This window comes from Natator depressus, chromosome 2 (genome assembly GCF_965152275.1).
Source record: "Natator depressus isolate rNatDep1 chromosome 2, rNatDep2.hap1, whole genome shotgun sequence".
NCBI lineage: Eukaryota > Metazoa > Chordata > Testudines > Cheloniidae > Natator > Natator depressus.
In genome coordinates, this window is record NC_134235.1 from 226,135,638 (window position 1) to 226,162,977 (window position 27,340).

The 27,340-nt window shown below is 40.4% G+C and overlaps 1 protein-coding gene across 3 annotated transcripts in view; it reads left to right on the forward strand.

Moving 5' to 3' along the window:
• The window catches only part of PLXDC2 (plexin domain containing 2), a 402,203-nt gene that overhangs the window by 82,871 nt on the left and 291,992 nt on the right, over window positions 1-27,340 (forward strand). The window contains exon 1 of one of the 3 annotated variants that reach the window (XM_074946056.1): window positions 26,203-26,316. The exons of the other annotated variants lie outside the window; for them this stretch is intronic. The gene's annotated coding sequence lies outside the window, so the exon portion shown is untranslated. Of the gene's footprint in view, window positions 1-26,202; window positions 26,317-27,340 lie in introns of those variants that run through there. 3 annotated transcript variants of the gene reach the window in all.

The following is a 27,340-nucleotide window of genomic DNA, read 5'->3' on the forward strand; positions in this document are numbered from 1 at the left end:
AAGTTCTTTAAAGCATATGCTAGTGAAAAGACCTTGAGTTCCACTTTCTACAATTTCTGAAAAAAAATTCTCTGCTAAAAACTTTCTTCACTTAGGACAGTCACATTTCTCATAGGTATTGCCAATAACTTCAGCGTAGAAGTAATTCTGTACTTACTGGGGACTTTCAGCTCAGGCCAGTGGTGCCTCAGGCCCATAGTAAAGATTATTTTTCAGATGAATTGATGATAGGGCATTTTTTTTCACTTTAGGGTATAGAACTATCAGACATTCAGAATCCTTTCTCTTAATAAAAGTACCTTTTGAAACAGGGTTCAATAAAGGCTAGGGAAAAAAAGAGATGGTTTTGAGTGGTACAAATATAAAAACTTTTACAAGAGTCTGTTTCTTGGCATGCTAATGACCAGGATATGGAAAGTGTGCTGGGTCTTCTCCTTTGCATGGGAAATTAACAAGGATGTCAGATTACCATTGAGTCCCAAGTGCTAGGCCCACTTCTGCACATCAGCCAGGGACCACATGGCATTTATTTGATGGTTTTTTCGTATACGTTATTTACCTTAATAAAGCAACCAACACCAACATCATGGCCAACAAGAACAGCTTGACTGAAACAACAGTAATTGTTTCTACTAAAAGAAAACAAAATTTGCTGAGAAATCTGGAGTGAAGCAATGCTCTGACAGAAGTTGATTTGCATTTCAGATTTGGAGTTATGTGCTTTAAAAGGTTACTGGCTAATAGTTAACACCTGAGAGCACCTAAACATCATATGACACATTTCATTGGAATCCCTCTTAAATTCTTGATGTATTTGCAAGCTATTTTTAATTAGGAAGTAAAATAACTTAAACCTTGAGGGAGTCTAAATATTGCTGAAACATTGGCTGACTGTAATTCTGAGCCAGATTTTTGCAAAGCACATGTACAAAACTCTGTAAAAAAACAGCTTCTCTGTCCTCCTAGCTTCCATATCTGCAATTTCCAATGCATGCACACATCATGATTTGTACACTTCATGGCTGGATGCATGAGCTAATCAGGAGTTTGTGTGAGTGCACATCAGGTGCACACACTTTAGGAAAAATGGGCCTTCCAAAAGTATTCTTGAAAATATATCATGGAGACACAAATAGTTTAATGTATAATGTGAAGTTAGCTGATAGGAGCTAAACTGCAGGCTTTGAGTCATTGTGTTACAGTATTGTGTAAATTTTGTATAAATTAAGAAAGGAATGTATGTGGGGTTTTCAACCTTTTTCTTTCTGAGGCCCCGGCCAACATCCTATAAAAACTCCATGGCCCACTGTACCAGCCACAACAACTGGTTTTCTGCATATAAAAGCCAGGACTGGCATTAGGGAGTAGCAAGCAGGGCAATTGCCGGGGCCCCATGCCACAGGGTGCCCCACAAAGCTAAATTGCTCAGACTTCTGCTTCAGCCCAGGTGATGGGGCTCAGGGCCCCAGGCTTCTGCCCTGCATGCCTGGGCTTTGGCTTTCTGCCCTGGGCCCCAGTGAGTCTAACACTGATCCTGATTGGCGGACTCCTTGAAACCTGCTTGCAGCCCCTCCAGGGGTCCCTGGATCCCTGGTTGAGAACCACTATTCTACAGTACAGATAATTGTTCAGATTTTTGGATTAAAAAACACTAAGCATGGTAGGATTGTAATCATTAGGCATATAAATAGTTAATTTTGTAAAGTTCAGCTATTAAATTAGTTCTGGAAAATGGAGAAAAACTGTAAGTGGAAGGACTAGGCAAGAGAATTTTTCTAGACTGTTGTTTCTCTCAATGTGTTTGCCACTTTCATATGGAATGCAAGGAGCATAACTGAAGGCAGAGCTTGTTGTTGTCACTGATTTCTGTTACCAAAATATGACAGGAAGGAAAGAATAATATTGGAGTGATTAATGCTGCTAGGTTTCTTCCATTCCGCGAGGCAGAGGTCTAAGTCACTGAGCACAAGATTAAAGGTACAAATGGTGGCTGAATGGCATGGAAGGAGATAAAACAGTCAACTTTAACAGAAAGAAACTTGTGGAAGTTTAATTAAAAAAAATTCATTTTCACGGAAAATTGTTTCGTTAACAATTGAAAAAGACTGAATAAGTGTGCTGCTCTGCCAGTTTTTAAATGAACCTTTATCCTATCGCATCTAGCTAGCTACAGGGCTATTTGAAAGGAAATGGCTAATGCTTTGTTGTTGGCTATGGCAGAGGGAATAAGGGCAGGTCTAGCCAGGACTTCTGTAGCATTTTGGGGGTTGGCCCCAGAAAGAGCATGTTCTGGAAGGCAACAGCAAGGCCTGCTGAGAAAGGGACAGTACTCACCAAGGCTTCCAGTGTGCTCAGCATGAGGAGATGTGGGGGAGGGGAAGAAGAGCAGCAGTTTACTGGAGAGACTCTCCTGGGGCTAAGGGACTGGACAAATTTTGGTTCCCTGCTGAAAGGGGCGTTGGGAGAGGCTGTGTGGGAAGGAAGTTGTTGGAAGGTCTAGGAGGAGGCCTAGGAGCAAGATGCAAAAGTACTGTGGAGATGGGGGAAAGCAGGTGAAAGAAAATTCCTGGTGCAGATACAGTAGTGTAGCTTTGAGGCCTGGTGAGTGCAGCTGCTCTTCTTTTGGGGCCTTACAATGGAACTTGCAGAGAGGGGGGAGAAAGTCCTTCCTTCATGTTAGGGGAGTTAAGCGAGAGAAGCCCTGCTTGATGGGAGACTATTTCACCTTGGGAATATGCAGGTCTATTTGGTGAAGCTCCTTGCAGCAAGAAACAAAGGTCTATTTAGCCAATGACTATTGAGCTCCTTCAGTTGATGGCAGAAGTCTTGTTATCAGAATGTCTATTTGGGTTTTTTTCTTTGGAGGTGGGGGCTCTTGTTAACCCCAGAAGGGGAAGACTTTTTTCATCCGTCTTAAGGGCTAATTTGCTAAACTGCTAGTCCAGCACGAGACTGAGACACCGCTGACATCAGAACAATAAGTTGTACCTGCACAGGAGGGGATATAAATTTGTGTGTGTTTGTTCATGGCAATGAGATGGGAAATAGATATGGAGAGAACAGAGATTTTTTTTTTTAAATCATTCATTGGCGTTTTCAAATGGAGATTAAATAGCTATTGGTTCAACCTCCTTGTGACTAATTCTTTCTTGTATAAGACTGGATAGCTTGCTGCCAATCACCAATGGGAACTAGCAAGTTAGGGTTGCCAACTTTCTAATTGCACAAAACCTAACACCCCTGACCCTTCCCTGCCCCTTCCATGAGGCCCCGCCTCTTCTCTGAGGCCTCGCCCCCTGCTCACGCTATACCTCCTCCCTGTTGCTCGCTATCCCCCACCCTCACTCACTCACTTATTTTCACAGGCTCGGGCAGGGGGTTGGGATGCAGGGAGGGTTTGGGCTCCAGCTGGGGGTGCAGGCTTCAGGGCAGGGCCAGAAATGAGGGGTTTGGGTATGGGAGGGAGTTCAGGACGGGGGCAGGGGGTTGGGGTGGGGGGGTGGGCTCTGGGGTAGGGCTGGGGATGAAGGGTTTGGGGTGCAGGAGTGGGCTCTGGGCTGGGGTAGGAGGTTGGAGTGTTGGAGGGAATGCGGGCTCTGGGAGAGAGTTTGGGTGTGGGAGGGGCTTCAGGGATGGGACGGGGGTTGGGGCATGGGAGGTGGCTCGGGGTGCAGGCCCTGGGTGGCACTTACCTCAAGGGGCTCCCTAGAAGTGGTGATATGTCCCTTGGCAGCTAGGCAGAGGCGCAGCCAGGTGGCTCTGCACATTGCCTCCACCTGCAGGCATTGCCCTTGCAGCTCCCATTGGCCGCGCCTCCACCTAGGAACTGAGGGATATATCGCCACTACCGGGTAGTCATGTGGAGCCAGGTAGGGAGCCTGCCTTAGCCCCGCCAACTGGACTTTTAATGTACTGGAGTTGCCAGGGTCCCTTTTCAACTGGGCATTCTGGTTGAAAACTGGACACTTGGCAACCCTGTAGCAAGTACATCTGTGAAGAAGAGACTTTGCCCCTTCTGACTCCTTGCCTTCATATTTTGTCTTATCAGAATATAAAATAGGGGCTAAACTAATGAGTGGGCGGGGGAGGAAAGTGTCACTGTCTAATATAATTCAAATGATGTTATTGGTAGGCATTTGGTTCAGATTCCTTATTGTGTTTTCTGATTCTGGGGATATCTTTAAGTATTGTCACTTCTTACAGCACAGCACCTAAAAACATACCATATTTCTACATAAGCAAAAGTAGTTATGGGGTATGATGTAAAGGTTATGGCCTAGCTCTTTGCCATCCCTTCACCCTGCCTCATTCCTCTTCCTTTCTGTATCCTACTCTGTCTTTTATGTTGAGTGCTTCTAAAGTCTGGAGAGCAAAGTTAGCAGAGCTTTTATATAGCAAAAAAGGTTAGATGCCCCATCCACGTAGGTTGACATCAGTCTTCACATGCTTTGAGACCTGTAAGATACACTCACTCACCTGGTAATATCTCAGTTTTTTCACAGAAAAATGGTTTCTGTGCTCCATACATATGAATGAGAGCCTGAAATCGCAGTCCTGTGCCTCCTGATCTCACTTTTGATTTGAGTCAGAATACCAGTCTTGTCTTTGGAATAGTCTTCATGCATTTACTGTTGAACAATATCATCTCTATAGTTTTCCCAGGCCTTGGAGCCAAGGCCTATGTAGACAAACCTGTTGCTGTCATCCCTGGCTGTGTTCCTGTGTTGTAAATGCTGAAGTGAAAAAGTGTGTCTCAAGAGAATGTGAAAAGAAGCTGCCAACACCCTCTACAGGGGTGGATGCGGGGGGGATGTGTAAATGTTGATGCCATAAGCATAGAAAACCCCAGCAATAGTGCATTAGATGCACACAATTAGTGCACTATGTTGAAATGGTGTGAACTGGAGCAATCTGGCAAGAATCCTTAACACCAGCTTAGAGTCAGAAATTCCTAGGCCAGGAGGGACCATTGTGATCATCTAGTCTGACCTCCTGTATAATACAGGCCATAGAACTCCCACCCTTTCACCTGTAAAGGGTTAAGAAGCTAAAATAACCTCACTGGCTGGCACCTCACCAAAATGACCAATGAGGAGACAAGATACTTTCAAATCGGGAATGGGGGGGACAAAGGGTTCGTCTGTCTGTGTGATGCTTTTGCTGGGAACAGATCAGGAATGCAGTCTCAGAACTTCTGTTAGTTAGTAAGTAATCTAGCTAGAAATGCATTAGATTTCCTTTTGTTTAATGGCTGGTAAAATAAACTGTGCTGGATGGAATGTATATTCCTGTTTTTGTGTCTTTTTGTAACTTAAGGTTTTGCCTAGAGGGATTCTCTGTGTTTTGAATCTGATTACCCTGTAAGGTATTTACCATCCTGATTTTACAGAGGTGATTCTTTTACCTTTTCTTTAATTAAAATTCTTCTTTTAAGAACCTGATTGATTTTTCATTGTTCTTAAGATCCAAGGGTTTGGGTCTGTGTTCACCTATGCAAATTGCTGAGGATTTTTATCAAGCCTTCCCCAGGAAAGGGGGTGTAGGTCTTGGGGGGATATTTTTTGGGGGAAGACGTCTCCAAGTGGGCTCTTTCCCTGTTCTTTGTTTAACACACTTGGTGGTGGCAGCATAGGGTTCAAGGACAAGGCAAAGTTTGTATCTTGAGGAAGTTTTTAACCTAAGCTGGTAAGAATAAGCTTAGAGGGTCTTTCATGTAGGTCCCCACATCTGTACCCTAGAGTTCAGAGTGGGGAAGGAACCTTGACAATAGATTTTTAGAAAAACATCCAATCCTATTTTAAAATTGTCAATGATGGAGAATCCACGACTATCTCTGATAAATTGTTCTTATGGTTAATTACCCTCAGTGTTAAAAAGTTAAGTCTTATTTCCAGTCTGAATTTGTCTAAATTCAATTTCCAGCCACTGGACTGTGTTATACCTTTCTCTGCTAGATTGAAGAGCCCATTATAAAATATATGTTCCCAAGATAGTACTTATAGTCTCTAATCAAGTTACCTCTTAACCTTCTTTTTGTTTAGCTGAATAGATTGAGTTCCTTGAGTCTATCGTTATACAGCATGTTTTCCAATCCTTTCATCATTTTGTGGCTTTTCTCTAAATCCCCTCAAATATATCAACACCCTCTTTAATTGTGGACACCAGAACTGGACACAGTTTTTCAGCAGTGCTTACACCAGTGCCAAATACAGAGATAAAATCTCCCTACTCCTACATGAGATTCCCCTGTTATGCATGGAAGGATGGCATTAGCCCTTTTGGCCACAACGTTGCATGGGTGCTCATGTTCAGCTAATTGTCCCACAACCCCCAAATCTTTTTCAGAGTCACTGGCTTCCCAGAAATAGAATCCTCCATCCTGTAGGTATGGCCTGCATTCTTTGTTTCTAGACGTATACATTTACATAGGGATGTATTAAAACTCGTATTATTAGCTTGTTTCCAACTTGCCGAGTGCTCCAGATTGCTCTGTATCAGTGACTTGTCCTCTTCTTTATTTACCAGTCCCTCAATTTTTGTGTCATCTGAAAACTTTATCAGGGACGATTTTATGTTTTCTTCCAGATCATTGATAAAAAAGTTAAATAGAGTGTAGGGCCAAGAACTGATCCTTGTGCATCATTGGATCCGCCATGGAATATGCAAGACAACTTTCACTGCAAGTTAACACTGTTTTGAGTAGCCATAATTTACAATACAATATGTTTGGTTGGAGGTGTGGTAGGTAAATTAAATTGCACAAAAGAAGTAAGATGCGTACAGCATAGAAATAGTTAATCGTGGCAGTAATATTTTGGAAAGACATACACAGTTACCGTGTGGACAAGCATGTGCTTTCTGACTCTTCATATGAGACTGATGCCAAGAAATTAGATTATTGGGGAACATGCTAGTGGTGGGCATATTTACACTGTGATGTTCTTCCTCCTTCTACACCTTCATGGACCGCATCCGTTGCTGACAACATATGCTGTGCTGGTTGTAGAGGTTCTGCTGCAGCATATTTTTCTTTTCTTTTCCTTTGTATTTGGTGGTTTATTGTCAAATTTTAAACTTAGAGGCAGAAAAATCTGAATATTAATATGGCAGAGCCTATGAAATTGAAAATCCGTGTCTTGTGTGTGAAATGGACTATAATGTTATACAGTCAGAAGCATATGATAAATATAAGTGATCAGTTTAATTTACCTTTCTCTGTATACTTTGTTCCCATTACTGCTAATAGGAGTTATGCATGCAGATCCAGAGTAGAATATACCAGACCTCAGAATGGCTAAATTATGCAAACTGGTACCTTTCGGAAAACGGCTTTTTTTAGTTTTATTTGTTATTGTACATTACCATTAATCTTGAATCTAGTGATCAAGATTTAAGTGTGTGTATGCACAGGATTTTCAAACTAAAGACTTTGGCAACTGTTCATCCCAGAGTTAGGTGTAATTTAACCTTTATGGGACAAATCTTGCAATCCTTATGCTTTGTTAAAACTCCCATTGACATCAACAAGAGTTTTGCCTGAATAGATACTTAAATACTACAACAGTAGGCCTTATTTCTGATACATATCATAAATGTTAAGCATTAACAATGAATATGCTGTACAGCGCTTGAAGTTATGCAGACATTTGTCATCACCCAAACTATAAAACCCCTCCTTTTTTCATATTAAAGGCATGTTTCATGGCTTGATTTACCTTTACTGGCATAGCAGTTTGCTGCACAGTTTTCTAAAAGTGATACTCAATCTTAACTCAAACAGATTGAAGCACTCCATAATTTGAAATGATAGCCTGGGCTTTCTGTCCTTGGCTTTCAGTCCTTGGCTTTCCCTGGCACTCTCTAGGAGCCATATTATTGCATCCTTCCATATCTGATTGGTTCTGGGAGTAACATTGTTTGGAGGAAGTTTTGAAGCCGGTGTAACTTGCAGTGTGTAAAAGTAACAAGTGAATACTTCATTAAGAGACTAAGAATTCCAGTAAATTCTGGTGAATTCCAGTAAATCAGTTACCTGGGCTTGGATCTGAATATTGTACCTTGGAGGTCACAGGCAACTATGTTAGATACATGTCACCCCATCTCATTCTCTCCAGAATATTTAAGAAGCCAATGTTAAAGCTGTGGTTTCTCATCCCTGAAAAGGACATTCTATCTCTGTTTGTTTGTGTAGTAATTTTAGCAATTTGGCAAACTTGTCATAGATCCTCCCTGAGATCCTATTGTGGAATTAGCTGGCAAATGAGCTTTCTCTTAGAAATTATTCCAGTTCTCAAGGTGGGATTATGGAAACCTCAAATATTGCATGTTTTTCTTATTCTCTTCAGTTGGAAAACATCTTTCTTGGACTTGCTAATTCATTAAGACTTGGGATAGGCTATTCATCACCTGGATTGTTTCGAATTTTACTCTTAAAATGTTGGGTATGGTATTCTCTAATTACTGTATTTTTTAACAAGGGAGGGACTTGTTTTATTTTAATTGCACAGTTGTCTCAGGAATCATCTCACAATGATGGTGTGGTGTAAGGTGGCATCATGAATGAATCCTGTAGCTGATGCTTTAGTCCCGATTTACGTACAAGGAGTACTATGATAATTTAAAACAGAATAAGTATGAGACTCAGAGAAAGGGAATGACAAGTCCTGTCCCATCTTGCATGGTGGCCATAAAATGACTGTGCTTTGTATCTCCAATGTATGCATATGTGGACGAAGAAATGACAACAAATTTGCAACTAGTGAAGTAACAGCTTGATCTATATGAAACCTATTACAAAGTACATACCATACACTTTTTCTGCTTCTAGCAAAAATATGCTGGGTTATAAGAAGAGCTGGGGAAAGGGAAAGGGAACCTGAACACACTTTAAGCATGTTTAGGGTAAACTCATCAGGGACTGCTTCAAAGATCAGATCCAAAGCCTTAGTAGAAACTTAAGCTAGTTTTCTGCCACTGCTGTTACACTGGCCACACTGATGCACTGTACATGATTCTCAACTCTGCTTCCCTTGGGCACTATAGAGCTGGGCTCCAGTTAGTAATCACAGTCCTGTGTAGAGGAGTGTGCACAAAGGCCACACCCTCTGACACTGGAACAGGAACCTTGGTGGGGCTGCTCCTCATCCTTCAAGCAAATTATGGGGAAACTTCCTATCCTCATTCCTATGTAGTTCATCTACCCCTTTCCTCTCCCTCTCTCCCCAACACACAGATCCTGCTTACTCGGACTCTGTCCAGTGAGAAGTTGGAGTGGGAGTGAATTTTACCCAGTAGTTAAAAATCAAAGAAACAAAGAAAACTGCTGCATAACTCTGATAATTTTTTTCTATCCAGTAGGCAGTGCAATGGTAGGCTTTGCAATTCATGTAGGTTTTTTGAAGTATTTTGCCATTTGTTCATTCTTCTGCAGTATCAACCCCTATATTAAGGTTGCCTAACATTTCCCATGAAAAAAATATGACTTTTGGAGAATTTCTAATGTCTCATGAAATTCTACTGTTTTCATCACGATTGTGAAAAATTGCAAGGGGATGGTCCTGTGATCAGGGAGGTGCTCTTTTGTTGTCTCCATGAAAAACCAGGCAGGTTTGACGTAGCTATTAATTATTGATAATTCTCATTTGCAGTTTGCATTACGCACAGATAAGCTTGCTAGAAGCTAAAATCGCTCAGCATTCCATTAGCACTGAGCATACTCCCCAGTGTCTCACTTCCCCATGGAACTGAACATCCAGATGGGACTCTGGCAGAATGTTCAACACTTCTGAAAATTGGGCCCAGATGCCTCATGAGGAGACCTCAGTTAGAGGCCACCTGTGAAAAATTTCATTTTAAGTGATCTCCCCAGCATGACAGAGGAAATCTGTGACAGAGGCAGGGACACAATCCAGTTCTCTTGTGTGTCACATCTTCCATAACCACAAGTCTGTCCTTTTTTTTTTTTTCCGCAGTCCATGTCTCATTCTCTACCTGTCTGTCTTCCGACTTCTAGAGCAAATGAGGGAAGCGTCCTACAGAAAACCTTACTCAGTACACAGCCTTGATTTACTCCCAAAGCACTGCCCATTGTGCTGAGTGAGGCAAAGGTCTTGTAAAGAAAATAGTATGTGATTGTTTAATTAAAAACTTTATCATAATGCATGCACAGAAGGGGGAAGAGGATTGAATTAAATCTGTGTTGGTGTTTCCTAACTATTGAGTGCTTCACTTTCCAACATTAATGGCAATCATTTAGTGTACTTTTTATGTGATTATAAGACTAAAGTCGACTTTAGTTACTGATGATCCATGATACCTCTTTGACAAGGGATGCAGATAGTTGGCTCCATTTTGTTGGCCATAGAGCCATATTTTCTAGTCTATCTCAGCTTTCTTCTCCTGTCCATCTTTTGGTCACTGGTACTGATTGCCTTTTTTTTTCAGTGCATGCACTGGTGAGGAATATTGATCCTATAATTGTGTCTCCTTGCACTTTGTATTGATTAAAATAATTACACTGGCCCAAATTCATCCCTGGTAAACTCTAATGAATTAATTTTTGCATGTTATTGATTTACCAGGATCATCAAATTGCACATCTGGCTCAGAGTTACAGCTGATGATCAGGTTTTTTTGAAAGATGTCCTGGGCATTTATCCACATTCATCCTCTTGTACAGAAAAAGAGGACTTGAGTCTCCAAGGCTGTTAATCCAGTCCCTTTCACAACCCTCACAGTAACATATTTTCATTTAATTTGGAAGAAACTCAGTCAAGTGAAGTTGGTGTTATTTGCTGATGATGATAAACTGCTTTTATGACAGCATCATAATCCTAAAGAGGTCAAGGCCTCTAGATATGTTTAGTGATCAGAACCTGATATATTACACAGGAGGGGCAAATGGAGATCAACTTTTAGTCACACAAAGTTGTTTACCTCAGAGAAAAATGGGCAAGAGCCAGTGAGGGGCAATAAATGAAACAGACTTATGATCTAGGAATTAGTAACTGATTAGTCTGAAAGAAAAACCTATGGTTGTCGATTAATTGCAGGTAACTCACGTGATTAACTCAAATTAGTCATGATTAATCACAGTTTTAATCACAGTGTTAAACAATAGAACACCAATTTATGAAATTTATGAAAGTGTACAGTGCTCATGTTATATAATTTTTATTACAAATATTTGCACTGTAAAAATGATAAACAAAAGAAATAGTATTTTTCAATTCACCTCATATAAGTACTGTAGTGTGATCTCTTTATCATGAAAGTGCAACTTAAAAATGTAGATTTTTTTTGTTACATAACTGCACTCAAAAACAAAACAATATAAAACTTTAGAGCGTACAAGTCCACTCAGTCCTACATCTTGTTCAACCAATCGCTAAGAGAAACAAGTTTGTTTACATTTACAGGAGATAATGCTGCCGGCTTCTTATTTACAATGTCACCTGAAAATGAGAACAGGTGTTCCCATGGCACTGTTGTAGCCGGCATCACAAGATATTTACGTGCCAGATGCGCTAAAGATTCACATGCCGCTTCAGCCATCATTCCAGAGGACATGCTTCCATGCTGATGACACTTGTTAAAAAAATGCATTATTTAAATTTGTGACTGAACTCCTTGAGGGAGAATTGTATGTCTTCTGCTCTGTTTTACCCACATTCTGCCATATATTTCATGTTATAGCAGTCTCGGATGATGACCCAGCACATGTTGTTCATTTTAAGAACACTTTCACAGCAAATTTGACAAAATGCAAAGAAGATACCAATGTGAAATTTCTAAAAATAGCTACAGCACTCAACCCAAGGTTTAAGAATCTGAAATGCCTTCCAAAATCTGAGAGGGGATGAGGTGTGGAGCATGCTTTCAGAAGTCTTAAAAGAGCAACATTCTGATGCAGAAACTACAGACCCCAAACCACCAGAAAATGAAAATCAATCTTCTGCTGGTGGCATCTGACTCAGACGATGAAAATTATCATGCATTATTCCGCACTTCTTTGGATTGTTATCAAGCAGAACCCATCATCAGCATGTATGTAAATATCTTGCGACCCCGGTTACAACAGTGCCATGCGAACGCCTGTTCTCACTTTCAGGTGACGTAAACAAGAAGCGGGCAGCATTATCTTCTGCAAATGTAAACAAACTTGTTTGTCTGAGCTATTGGCTGAACAAGAAGTAGGACTGATTGGACTTTTAGGCTCTAAAGTTTTATATTGTTTTTTTTAATGCATTTTTTTGTACATAACTCTTCATTTGTAAGTACAACTTTCATGACAAAGAGATCACACTATAGTACATGTCTGAGGTGAATTGAAAACTACTATTTCTTTTGGTTTTTTACAGTGCAAATGTATGTAATGAAAAATAAATATAAAGTGAGCACTGTACACTTTGTATTCGGTGTTTTAATTGAAATCAATATATTTGAATATGTAGAAAACATCCAAAAATATTTAAATAAATGGTATTCTATTATTGTTTAACAGCACAATTAATCACGATTAATTTTTTAAATCATGTGACAGCCCTAAAAAACCCTTAAATCTTGCTGCTCAGCAATTTTAAACCTTTGTATTAAAGCTGGTTATAACTTTTTTTTTTAAAGAAAGTATTATCAGGACACAGGACTAGAGTAGTGGCCTGTCTCTGGGGTAAGGAAAAGAGGCAGTCATTACATCTGTGATATATGGAAGATCTGCCTCGTCCTATGTGTAGCTCAGATTTGTTCACTGCTATGCCTACAAATAATTTATCCATCCAAAGATGTATCAGTGCTCATGCAGGGTGCATGAGTGTGGTGTGAAATAGTCACCATAGGCAAATAAGTGAATTCTTTGAAGGTATGTGTGGGTGTACGGGGGTGTGTAAGTGTAAGTATTCTGGGAAAGCTTAAAAAGCTCTGTTTCATATGCATTTGGGTTTCATGACTGTTCTTTTGTCAAAGGTGAATCCTACACTGCATGGAGGGTCTTTGCATGGATGTTTTTCCATTATACAGAAGCAAAGGAGGCTTTCTGGAGCTCAGACAACACTATTTGCCTTTTGCTGAGCACAGCTGCTGATGTTGGGTGGGGCGGGAGAAGATTGCTTCAAACTGCTATTTTTTCTTTTGTGTGCTTCTAGGGACTAGATGTCAGTGCAGAAAGCAAGTAGAAATCCTTTTAAAACTAGGTGCAAAGGATTTGCCATACTGGATGGACCAATGTCTAATCTGATTGGGCCGTCTCTCTCTGACATTGTTTAATGCCAGAAGCTTCAGAGTAAGGTGTAAAACCCACATCTTGCATCTAACTGCAATATTACTCTTTAGGGAGATTTTTCCTGGCCTTAACTGGTGATCAGTTTATTCCTAAAGCATGCTTACTGAGAGCCTACCAAGCTACTTAATTCATATAGCTCTTCGTTCTTATTTTTGAAATCTTATTTTAGTTGCATCTATACTGTTCTGTAGTAGTGAGTTTCATAGGTTAGTGTTTCAGAGTAGCAGCCATGTTAGTCTGTATCCGCAAAAAGAAAAGGAGTACTTGTGGCACCTTAGAGACTAACAAATTTATTTGAGCATAAGCTTTCGTGAGCTACAGCTTACTTCAATGGATGCATTCAGTGGAAAATACAGTGGGGAGATTTATATACACAGAGAACATGAAACAATGGGTATTACCATACACACTGTAACGAGAGTGATCAGGTAAGGTGAGCTATTACCAGCAGGAGAGCGGGGGGGGGCACCTTTTGTAGTGATAATCAAAAAGGTGGGCCATTTCCAGCAGTTGACAAGAACATGTGAGGAACAGTGGGGGGGGGGTGAGAATAAACATGGGGAAATAGTTTTATTTTGTGTAATGACCCATCCACTCCCAGTCTGTATTCAAGCCTAAGTTAATTGTATCCAGTTTGCAAATTAATTCCAATTCAGCAGTCTCTCTTTGGAGTCTGTTTTTGAAGTTTTTTTTGTTGAAGAATTGCCACTTTTAGGTCTGTAATCGAGTGACCAAAGAGATTGAAGTGTTCTCCGACTGGTTTTTGAATGTTATAATTCTTGAGGTCTGATTTGTGTCCATTTATTCTTTTACATAGAGACTGTCCAGAGCTTGGCCAATGTACGTGGCAGAGGGGCGTTGCTGGCACATGATGGCATATATCACATTGGTGGATGTGCAGGTGAACGAGCCTCTGATAGTGTGGCTGATGTTATTAGGCCCTATGATGGTGTCCCATGAATAGATATGTGGACACAGTTGGCAATGGGCTTTGGTGCAAGGATAGGTTCCTGGGTTTGTGGTTCTGTTGTGTGGTTGCTGGTGAGTATTTGCTTCAGGTTGGGAGGCTGTCTGTAAGCAAGGACTGGCCTGTCTCCCAAGATCTGTGAGAGTGATGGGTCGTCCTTCAGGATCGGTTGTAGATCCTTGTTGATGCGTTGGAGAGGTTTTGTTGGGGGCTGAAGCTGATGGCTAGTGGTGTTCTGTTATTTTCTTTGTTGGGCCTGTCCTGTAGTAGGTGACTTCTGGATACTCTTCTGGCTCTGTCAATCTGTTTCTTCACTTCAGCAGGTGGGTATTGTAGTTGTAAGAATGCTTGATAGAGATCTTGTCGGTGTTTGTCTCTGTCTGAGGGGTTGGAGCAAATGCGGTTGTATCATAGAGCTTGGCTGTAGACAATGGATCGTATGGTGTGGTCTGGATGAAAGCTGGAGGCATGTAGGTAGGCATAGCGGTCAGTAGGTTTCCGGTATAGGGTGGTGTTTACGTGACCATCGCTTATTAGCACCATAGTGTCCAGGAAGTGGATCTCTTGTGTGGACTGGTCCAGGCTGAGGTTGATGGTGGGATGGAAATTGTTGAAATCATGGTGGAATTCCTCAAGGGCTTCTTTTCCGTGGGTCCATATGATGAAGATGTCATTAATGTAGCGCAAGTGGAGTAGGGGCATTAAGGGACGAGAGCTGAGGAAGCGTTGTTCTAAGTCAGCCATAAAAATGTTGGCATACTGTGGGGCCATGCGGGTACCCATAGGAGTGCCGCTGATAGGTTAGCTTGTATGCTGCACACATTTCCTTTTGCTTATTGTACCGTGGGAAGGAGAAAATAGGCCTGCCTGGCTGACCAATAACTTTGTTTATTCAGCAACATTCCTCTTCACTACCCCCGCATCCCAATCAAATGCAAAAGTGCTTCGGGGTACTAGATGACATCATAAAAGTAAGTTAGTATACATTTTAAAACATGAGACTAAAAATATCATGTTGTGAAAAGTCAGATGAGTATCTCCTTCCCAAGCCAAATAGTCCTTGTCTTTTTAACTTCTCCTAATACAGAAGCCTCTCTCCCTGCTTCCAGTTATTTTCATAACCTTTTTCTAAACAGCTTGTGTTACTGCCATGTGTTTTTTTGAGATTTGATGTTAGAGAGGAAAGCAGTAATGCTCGTGGGACCATACCACTTATTTATAATATTGTGAAATATTTTGTATTCTTTGAGTTCTTCTAAATAAAGCATATGTACTTATTCACTTTTGTAAGGTTCTATACATTCCCCAGACGATGCGATTAACTATCTCAAAATGATGCCTGGAGCTTTTTTCTGAGGGGACAAAATTTGTACAGAACCTTCCAGTGTGATGTGTAATCACAGTTGTTCCCTGCAGCATGCATTGCCCTGTCCTTGTCTGTGGCAAATTTCATCTGTCCTTGTGTTTTCAAGTTATTTAGTTTGGACCCCGATCCTGAGAGATGCTGAGAATCTGCCTCTCCCAATGAAGTTCTTCCAGCATTATTTACAATCCCCCTTAGTCTTTAGTAAGTTTTCACATCATCATTCACCCTTTCTCCCAGTTTATTAATAATAAATATATTGAAGAAATCAGGTCCTGAACCCTGGAATAATCTATTATTAACTTCTCATGTTAAGAAAGGACTGTGTATCTCTGCTTTGTCTTTCCTATGACTTGACCAGCGGAATGGTGACTCTTCATGAGAAAGTGCAGCAGCAGCCTGCCATGAAAGGGTTAACAGGATTTGGGAAGTCTGACACTCAAGTGAAAAAAAACAAAATAATTAACCAATTAGTTTGTGGTGGGGAGAAAAAGGCAGTAGCTTTTTCTAATCACAGTTAGACATTCCAGGCAGGGCATGTGTCATTTTGAAACAGCATTAAAGCTGAGGCAGCTGAAGGCATAAGACAAACAAGGCATGCGGGGTCTAGAATTATTTAGCCCAGCCTACACTCTTTCATGTTTAATTGCTTAATTACAGTTTACTGTACATTCTAATAGCAGAGACAATGCATCATTCAGGCTAAAGCAATGCATGATGCTCTGGTGCTCACTGCATTTTTTCCAGACTCAGTGAAATTCATTAATGTGCCCAGTCAAGTAAATGAAATGATCTTTTGTGCCTTTCGCTTTTATTCCTATTTTGTTTTCTCAACTGACTGGCGACCTTTTTGAGTTAACAGCTTTGCGAATAAAGGGAAGGAGGGAATGGCAAGTGATTAATGGGATTATTTTCTTTTGGTGGGTACTGAGGATGGTAAAAATATTGGAAAATGATACTGATCAATCCAATGTTTAGCAGAGAACAGTAGATTTCCATTTTTCAAGCAGGAGTCCTTGATCTGTTGATTATTGATCTATCTTGGCTACTGGAGCATGCTATTTGGCAGTTACTGTATTAACACACTATTGAATTGCTGGCTTTTCTTTCAGGGAAGCTTTAACACCTTACTGGTGCTTAAGAAATTCTTTGACTATTTATTAAACTGTTCACAATAGGCCAACCTAAATCCTTTTTATAGGAATGGTTAATTTAGGAACAAATTATGTAGCTTGATTTATACAATGACTTAATAATTTCAATGTGTATTGTCCATCACCATAATTTCACAGGGGAAAAATACTCGCTGGGGAGTACTTTTATGACGTGTTAAGCTAATTGTCAGCTTCTGGCATGCTATTCTGAATTGCACAGTTTCTATGGCATATTACAAATGACAGACCCCAAGGCCCAGAGCGCTCTCTTCCTGTGTCCTGGTGATTTCAAATGCTGTCATCAGTAAGGCCTAAATTAAACCTTCGAAATAGTGAAAAGGATAAATGTTAGTTAGATGTTCATTAGAAATGTCACTGGCTGGTTTTGATGATACACTTGGTGGGAAACAAGTCCTGTTAGCAGTGGCATGAGTGAATCCTGTAGGTGTCCCTTTGGCCCTGATCATCCCATCCCACGTGCACTTTGCAAGAGAGGAAAAGAGCATAATGGGCAGCAGCTTCATTGAAAACAGACACACAGGGTGAGACTCTGTCCCCACTGAAATCAATAGCAAAACTGTAACTGACTCCATTGGGGCCAGGATTTCACTCAAGAGTGTATAACAAGTTCAATGCTCTGATGCCCCTCCTGAGTCTTTCACAGAGCTGCTGGAGGCTGTAGTGGAACTGGGCAGGCTTCAGGGGGAGGCCTGTTCCTTCCTCTGCTGTGAGGCCTGTCTGATACCCCCCCCCACCAAAAAGACTGCCAACAGATAAGTGAGGCATTGTTCCCACTTGGCAACACACTCCACTCATTTCCCAAACAACTGCTGGTGGTGGATCAGCCATTGCCAAAGAGCCCTTGAGGGGATGGGGATAATGAAGGCCTGAAGATCCCTCTCTCTGAAGACCATACTGGTATGTGGGGTGGGGAGGGAGGCTGATCCTGTGGAGGGAGAGCTATTCAAAAAGGAGGTTGCTGCCATTTTGTTTTGGATGACTGAATCCAAATTTATTTGTTAGTCTCTAAGGTGCCACAAGTACTCCTTTTCTTTTTGCGAATACAGACTAACATGGCTGCTACTTTGAAACCCTGTACTGTAACTCTGGCAGCATTTGGATCCAGAGCTGAATGGAGCCACCTTGGTCAGCCTCTAAATGTTGGTACTACTTGATCTTGATTCCAGTGTAATATGTAGATTTGTTATGCTGAGCCTGGAATTTACATGCATATTTTATTCCCTGTATAATGCTAGGAGCAGGACAAGAATCATATAAAGGAGAAATAGAGAGTATAATTTTCACTTGATAATGGCACAAGTCAGCATGGGAAGCTTTGCCCTTATAATCCAAAATGAAACTGACAGTAGGGATGGTTTTGTCATTGGGAAGGCAAATGCTATGCTATGCTATGAGTGTTTTACAGAAATGCAGCTGCCTGGGTCTGTCCCTCCATCTGCAGCTTGAGCACTAAAACAATTATTTTTCAGTGCTCTCTACATTTTTCTTCCGAGCTGAACTTTTTGTCTGCTAAAATTAAGTTTTAATTTTAAAAAATATATACACTCATGAAAATGTTGAGTTAAAAGGAAGTGACAACAATATAACCTTAAAGGGACCACTCAAAGTTGACAAGTTCAAAATGTAATTTATTTTATGTTAAATCTCCCCCCACTCCTCCAAAAGTGCGTATGTGTGTACATGAGGGAGGACTTCTCTTGATCCTGTAAAAAAACCAAAAAACTATAATCTTGCTACAGCTAGAGCTGTGATGTTGATAAAATGTCATGTTGTACAACAAACAGCAACAAATCCAGTATTTTGGTTTCTTTTCGATTACAGCTGTATGCAAGGACGTTGTGTTCTGCCTGCCCATTCTTGTGAGGGGGCAGAACACTGAAATGTACCATAATCCTGCCATGGGAGTTGTCTGAAGAATGAGATTCTTGTGCATTTCAGAACTATATCTGGTGAAAAGGACAGAACTGACAGATGGAATTAAGAAATGCTTGATCCACCTACACACACACACAGTCACACACAGACACAGACACACACACACACACACACCCCCATGCATCCAAACCAACATACAACTAGTGTGACTGATTTTAGGCCTACTAGTCTCTCGTCCTTTTAACTGCGACAGTCTGAGCAACACACTAAAGCAAACACAGATAAGGACATCTAGATTTTTTTGTTCTCAAACTACTTCTATTTAGATATAGTTGCTTAGGCCCATTCCTACTTGAATAACTTTACTCATGTGTGAGAAGTCCCTCTTACTTGTGGAAGTATTTGCAAGATCAGGCCTTTATTGATCAAGTAAAGCACTTGAACTTTAAATAAATTAACCTGTTTTCCCCTTCATATTCCGTCACTCCAGTATGTATGTGTTCATCACTGAGATTTAGAACTGTACCTTTCTACTCTTCTGAAAGTAGAGTTCATCCTAAACTATGTGGCAGTCTATATGTCAAAGTTCCTGTATCTTTAGGTATTAAAATCTCATGATTCTTGCATGGGCAGGGTTGGAATCAGTGATTTGATAGCACTGAAATAAAACAGAACATTGTTCTGAAACTGCATTTTGCCATGCGTCGTGCTCATGAAGCTAATAACAGAGTGAAGAATCCAGTGAAAAAAGAAACACATGTAGGTATTAATTTCTAGCTCACAGTGCAGCGGGAATTAGACACACAGCTCTTGCTGATATTAATTGAAGTAGTGTTTCTGATTCACCTTTATAGTCTTAGGTTCACATCATCACAGCCCGCCATTGAGAAATCGTTATTTTCGTCATTTATCCAAATACAATTCTGATTAATGCACTTTGGTGGTGGTTATTCTTGAACATCGGGAGGAGAGGCTTCCAGGACTTTCTGTCCTACACACTTTCTGGTCCTTTGTTGGTAGTGTCAGTGCTACAAGCATTTGAAGTCCTCACAATGAATCCTCTGTAGTTAATACAAGGTTAATAGAAACAGTAAACAAGCAGTGTTGTTGAATGGTTGATTGTAATTTTGCTACATAATTCAGTAAAGAGATTCACAGCCTCTATTATTTCAGGTATCGCAAGTTGTATACAGTTGTGATCAACATGCACTTAGTTTATAATATATAATCCCAGATACACAGAATCTCAGCAGCTACATTGAACCAATTAAATTACCAGTTTTGGTTTTCTTACTGTTGCCAGGGGTGAAGTCCCTCTTTGCTTTCTCAGGGAGTAGCATGACCGAAGTTGGTGGGATTCTATTGTAGGTATTTGAAGACTCAGGTCTGTTTTATCATCTGTCGTGAGGGATTGGTACAGACCTTCATCACTATGGAAAGCAGTTACCTTGTTTTTGATATGACTGCATTTGTCAGTCGCATCTCACTAGTCGTGCTTATACAGGATTTCAGGAGGGCTGGCGTGGAGGATTGACTTAGCGAACATTCTATGGAGGTTTTTGCTGTGACAAGCACAGATTTTTGCAAGGCCCAAGTGCTCATGTGATTTAAAATTACACAATTCCTAATCCTTACAATATTAAGCCTTCTAGGTCTATGGAAAGCTGCTACAGTGGAATAAGCTGTGGCAGCGCTGCAGTCTATATATGAATAAAGTCTCTGTAGTGATTTAACCTAAATATACCAGTACATTGTATCTACTACAAAAAAGAAAAGGCAAATTAAGACTAATGGAGAAGCCAGAAAGCATTGTTAGCTAGAGGTGGATACATGTCCCAGTCATATTCATCTGCTAGAATGGAGAAAGTTCTAAACCTAAATCCACATAATTTCCTCAGATCCCATCTTTACAAATGCATGTTAGTCATGAGTACAAAACTGTTTAAAAAACGTACATGTGCAAGCTAAGCAGGCTAGTACAGAAATAAGGTTTGTAAGACCATACAGCAATATTTGTGACAACACAGTTTCCGGACAATAACCGTGAAAAGAGATTGTGCAGAAATAGTATTTCCCATGTACAACATCTCATCCGCTGGCTGGCCTTTTTTCTATGGTTCTCGTGATAACAGCTGCCCTTCTTCTTGTTTTATAACATTTTTATACCATTCCAGTAAGGAATGTATCTGTGCAAAATTACTGCATTTAAACTGAACTCCTATATTGCAACTGGATTATACATTAAAATATTCAAGCTCTGACTTTCTCATTTATTTTCTGTTCGATGTGACAAATCTTTATTATAAATAGTCAGTAATCTCTCCATACCTAAGGCTGCAATCAGCTTCCAGTATAAAGCCCTATTTTGGGTCCCCTGCAACTTTTGGAAAAATAACTAGGCCTGAAAATTGTCATGCTTACCCTGAAGGTGAAGGAGAATATTTCTGCAATTTTTGAACAAAATTGGCAAAACCATTTGAGTGGCAGGTGTTAATATGTGTTTCAAGTCAGGGATAATATTTTAATGTATACAAAGAAAAATTCATAGTTATAGAGGATACATGCTGGAGGTCTCATGCTACTACTAGTAAAATATCCTTTAAAAGGAAACAGTAATAATTTTAATAATATGCTTTTTAGTCACTCTTACAGAATGGGGGAGTGTATTTTGGAAAGCAATGACTTTAGGGGTCATGGTGTATAATAATCTGAACATGAGCTCCAAGTGCAATGCTATGGCTAAAAGAGCTCTGCAATCCTTGGATGCATGAGCTGGGGACTATTCAGTGAAAGTAGGGGTGTAGTATTTCCTTTGTAGTAGGTATTAGTGACACCAGTACTGTGCCCAGTTCTGGTGTCCGTACTTCAGAAAGGATATTGGTAAACTGGAAAAGGTTGAAAAAAGAGCTACAAAAATGATTTGAGGTCTGGAAATCCTGCTTAACAGAGAGAAACAAATAAGCACAATCTTTTTAACTTATCCATGATCAAAAAATACCTACATGGGGAGAAGATTTCTGATAGTAGAGAGCTCTTTAATGTAACAGACAAAAAGACATAATAAGATCCAATGGCTGGAAGTTGAAGCTAGACAAATTCAGACTGAAAATAAGCCACAATTTTAACAGTGAGGGTTATTTAAACACTGGGACAACTTACCTAGGCATTTGGTAGATTCTGTCACTTGAAGACTGTAAAGCAAGATTGGATGGCTTTCTGAAAGATATAGTATAGCTCAATGGGAAGTAATGGGCTTGTTGCAGGAATAACCAGGAGAAATTCTATGGCCTGTGTTCTGCAGGAGGTCAGATTTGATGATCACACTAGTCCCGTCTGGCCTTAACCTGTGAAGCTGAAATTTTGACTGCTGTCTAATGGTTCTTTGTCTACCTCTATCTCAAAAATAACTTGTTACTGCCACTTCATTCTTTTCACAGAGTGAAAGCTAACGTGCTGCCTATATTTCAAGAAAATAAGCAGCATTTGAGCAAAGTTATGAACAATTTTATATCACTGATTTCAGTAGGAGCAGGATACAGCACTACATATTTGAGAGCATGATGCACTTCATTGTCTGATTGCAGCTTAGAAGGAAGAAAACTTCCTTCTGTAATTTACTGAGGTTTTCCTTTGGCTACAGTGTTAGGAGATTGTGGTTTTGGAACTATGGGGCTAGGGTTCTGTTCTGTTGTGGCGTATGGTCATAGCCTGTTGACTGTTCAGGTTTATTTATCTCTCCCTTTTGACTGCATAGAGAGAGAAATCCTCAGACTTGCACTTTTTATAGGTAAGTCTCGTTCAAAACCAGAATTTGTTCTGAAAATTTTGAATGGACTGCTTGAAATTAAAGCTATTAAAATAGCTCCATCTGAACTTTTTTGTGAAGCATCTAATAATTTTTCATGTCCTCTGTATACCCAATAAAACCACATTACATCACAACTTTCAAGGTTTATCAATGTCCCCCAGCCATACTGGGGTGTAATCCATGTGCAGCACTGAGGTGCAGAACCATTGTGACACAAACCATGGATAAATGCATATAGAAAAATATGCTTGTAACATTGGCTTGTGCAGCAGGCAGTTGGAAAGGGAAGGGCTAATAAGAGTAACTGAAATCGCTCCTCACGAATATACTGTGTACAATCGATACATCCCTACTCTTTGATTTGATCATTGAAAGAATCCATCAGTGACAGGGTTGCTTGTAGAATATAATCTCTGCCAAAAAATTTCTCTGCTCCTGCTCCATCAACTTTAGCTATGGAGAATTGTGCCTGCCACATATCAAATAATGGCAATTTATGAAACACAGTACTGTTTCTTCCCTTGAAACTGTCTGTTGTTCAAGCCAGTGTCAATAATAATTTCATCTTGCTGCATTCATAAAGCACTTATCACTGTATTGCTACACCACATGAGGCAACCTCTGGTAGCAACCTGCATGGACCTGGCAGGGAGGAGTACATGTTGCAGCGGGGAAATCTTTGGAGGAGGCATCAGAAGATTAGTCTGTGTCCACATGGCTTGAATGGTAGCTTCAGGTTCAGTGTCTCTGTAAAGAGTTCTCTTAATAAAAAGCCAATTTTAGTTTTATAAGCATGGAGTCCTCTTGTGTTATTAACCAGTGTGACTGGGTGCCTGGGATGAACCACACTGAGAATACCACACTTAGGGAAGACTGCACGAAACTGGGCAGACAATCCTCCAAAACTGGTGGTTTATGCTATAATTAGATTCACCAAACCAGTATCAAAAGAACTTCTGTAGTACCGCACTGGTTAGCAAGAAGCGAAACACAGTTTCCTCTACCCATCCAGACAAATTGGTCCAATTTAGTGAGAGGTTACTGAAAACCTCATTTACCATATGTGAGGTTCTACCAATCCCAAGAGATCAGACACTTAGCTTGAGGTCAATATGTATCTCAGATCTTACCCAACTATCACACTGTCAGCCAATCCTTAGTGACCTAACTAAACATTTATTTATAAAAGAAAAGAAGAGCATTATTGAATGGTTAAGGAATCATGTGGATACAAGTGATTTTCAGTGTTCAGAGTCCAGGATCCATAGTAATGATGTAACAGGCTGCTGGCTTGCAAAAATCTCTCTGGTAACTTCCAAAAGATTGGAAGGTCCTCAGTCTATAGTTCAAAATACTCCTTTTAGTTGTAAATCCACAGTCCAGAGAAGTGGAGCAGGAATGAGGAAATTGGAGGTGTCTCAGGTATCTTTTATATCTTCCACCATGTACATGGAAATTTACTGTCCCAAACAAAGCCCACAGGCCCTGTGTATGGAAAGTTACTGACAAAGATGGAGTCTGAGGTCACATGTCCGTGTCACATGCCCCTGCGTGTTTTGCTGAATCATGGGGGTTGCCATTGGCTCCTTGCAGTCTGAGGTGTCCTCAGGAAGAGCCATCTGGAGAGTTGATTCTTCTTAATGGCCCATCAAGCTTGAATAGTCCATTCACAATGGGCTGGTGAGACTGGATGTAAACTACCTTTTTGGTGTCACCTTGAATACAAACACATTTGAGGTACAAATACAGGGCCAATATTCATAACTTCAGATACAGTGATGATACATGGATTTAACAAGGATAATCTTACTTGACAGATTTTAACTTTTCCATTGACACCTTCCATGATACAATTTGTATAAGATTTGTTGCAATTGTATAACAATGGTAGCAACAAATGGTGATCTTCAATCATACAGCATCACACCCAGCACACATACATGAAACACCTAACCTGCTGTAAACAAAGGAAGTGGGAATTTAAGGGATGATTTTGGCCTTAAGCTATTAACAGAAATGGTAGATCATTTGATTTAACAAAATTGCTCGTGAGAATGATTGCAGGGGACCTGTATTATGATGTCAGCACCTAGATGCTACTATGCATTAAAAGCACCGAGAAGTGCTTACTGTGGATTAAATGTGAAGCTGGCCAAATAGGGTTTGATCCTGTGCTTCCTCAAGTCAATGGCAAAGCTCCCGATTAATGGTGCAAGGTCAGGGCTATAATGCAAGAAAGGGGTTTAGCTATTTGGCTGAATTTGTAAATCACAGCTAGCAGCCTCCTGGGCTGTCTCAGCAGCATTCCTTAAAATTGGCATGGAAGCTGAAGAGCTTTCATCCTCAGGGAAGGGTTGGGGAACATTTGCAAACAATCTGTTTTTGTCCATGCTGTGCCTGTGCAGTGAATAAAAAAATGGCTGTAAGTCTCTACCAACGTTAGCCAATCACTATATATGTGCACCAATCTCACTTAGAAAAGGGTTAAAAAAACAGATGAAACACTTTTTCTGTATGTTTGTGGAGGGGAATAAGCAAAGATTTACAGTAGATGGAATTTGCAAAAGCGTAATTGTGGGAAAATAGGCCATATTTTGTGTCTCATGGTATGTCTACTCAGAAATTGAAAACCCACAGCTGGACCGGGTCAGCTGACTAGGGTTTGTGGGGCTCAGGATGCAGGGCCATAAAATTGCGGTGTAGACATTTGGGCTCAGGCTGGACCTGAGCTCTGGAACCCCAAAGGAGGTGAGGATCCCAGAGCCTGGGCCCCAGCCTGAGCCCAAACGTCTACACCACAACTTTTTAGCCCCACAGCCCGAACCCTGTGAACCCGAGTCACCGGAGATGGGCCAGCTGTGGGTATTTAACAGCTATGTAGATATACCCTTAGTGATTTTCCCCATGTCCCTTTCAATCATAGAGAACTGAATCATCAGTATAGCTCTGTAAACATTATAAAGAATATACATTTGTCCCTTTTTAGTTTATTATATGAAGTTCAGTAGACTTTTAATATTAAATAAAAAATAATAATCAAGGTGCAATCACTTTTCATTGGACTCCCACATTTGTATTTAAATCTTTTATACAGAGTGCCTTTTTGGGTCCTGATGTCTTGTCACTGCATCTATCTTTTATCATGATTTAAAATGAGAGAGCGAAGCATTTAAATTGCATTGTTTGGCATCTGAAAATTCCCACACACCTTCTCCAGTTACATGGGGATGGGCAAAGTGATGTTTATGTAAATAAAACAATGATATCACATACTACAGTCTAGTCTAGGTTATATAATTTAGGTAGTTCTATGTTATTTAATCCCATAAGGAGGGAGAGATCTTGTAATTAGTGTACAGTGGAAACTGGAGATTCTTGAAAAGTAGCAGTTTCGTATGTGATCTTGCAGTTATGTAAAAACATTTACCTCCCTGCTGTGTTTTCACTTTAAGTAGTTCAGCTGTACATATGTATATAGGTTATTGCATATGTTATTTTCCCCAAACTGATTTCAAATTATGTTATTTTCAGTAGTAGAATCGAAGATGTGAATGAATGACTCTGCAAGGGCTCTCCTGTTCAGTATTCCTCAGGCTTTCTCCTTGAAAGCATTCAAAGCCTATATCCAAAGACCATACTCCACTGATGCTCTGACTTCTTGTGATTGCAGTCCTATTGGAATATTATTATTATTATTATTATCATTTATCATTTATTACTGTTTGTTTAACTCTGACAGTGTGCTGTGCAAGACCAACATATCAAGAAAGTTCCTGCTACCAAGAGCCACAATCTAGACAGATATAACGCTAAAATGCACTGGGAGACCCATAGGAAGGAATCACTTTACAAGTATTTTTTTAAACAATTATTAACCTGATCATTTTCATATTGTTTCTGTTATGGTGGTACTCCAAGGCACCACTCAATCATTGTGCTAGGTGCTGTACAAACACACAGGTAATCGGGGTCCCTGCCCACAAGAACAGATCCCCATCCTGCAGACACTTACACACATACTTCACTTTAAGCACATGACTTCTGTGGGTCTAATCACAGCAGGATCAGTGCTGAAGTCAAGACAAAGATATAAAGTGCACTAAGAGGGAAGTGGTGAGGAGAGGTCGAGGATAACCGTGATAAGATCATAGTTAGATAGGATACTATGTGCAAATTCAATGGCTCTGAATCATTTGAGCAATTGAGGCTAGATCCTCGGTTGGTTTAAATTGGTGTAGCTCCATAAAGGTGTGGGTTGGGGGTGCAGCAGCACCCCCTGGCTTGAAGTGGTTTCCATCATACACAGGGTTTACAGTTTTGTTTAGTGGCTTTCGGCACCCTCACTACAAAAATTGTTCCAGCGCCCCTGGCTCCATAGAGTTCTAAAGAACAATTTAAACAGGCTGAGAAACTGGTGCCTGGTTTCTAAAATACTTCCCTATCAAACTGTAGCCCTGTGTGCTCCCTTACCAGTTACTCCCATCCTCCTCCATCCTCTGACAAGTGTCTCTTGACTCCCTGCTTCTTAGTTCTGTAGTATTTTGTTGTTTTGCCCCTACGCACCTATCTAGCATTATTAGTTTGGGTGTTTTTAAGTGATATATTTTACCACAACTCCCTCAAACAATTTGTCTCCTCCTCTTGTCTGCCTACCGCATATTCTGTTCTGTTCCATTCAGATTCCTACACCTCCCTCATCACTGTAGTACCTGAGCACCTTCCACTTGGTACCTTAAATGATGGGACTAGTATCTGTCATATGCAGTTCACTCTTTCTCTCATCCTCTCCCCAGGAGGAGAATTTTGTGTGCAGCATGGTGTTAATTTTGTTTTATAGACTACAATACTGTGCACGTATAATGTATTTATATTAGTG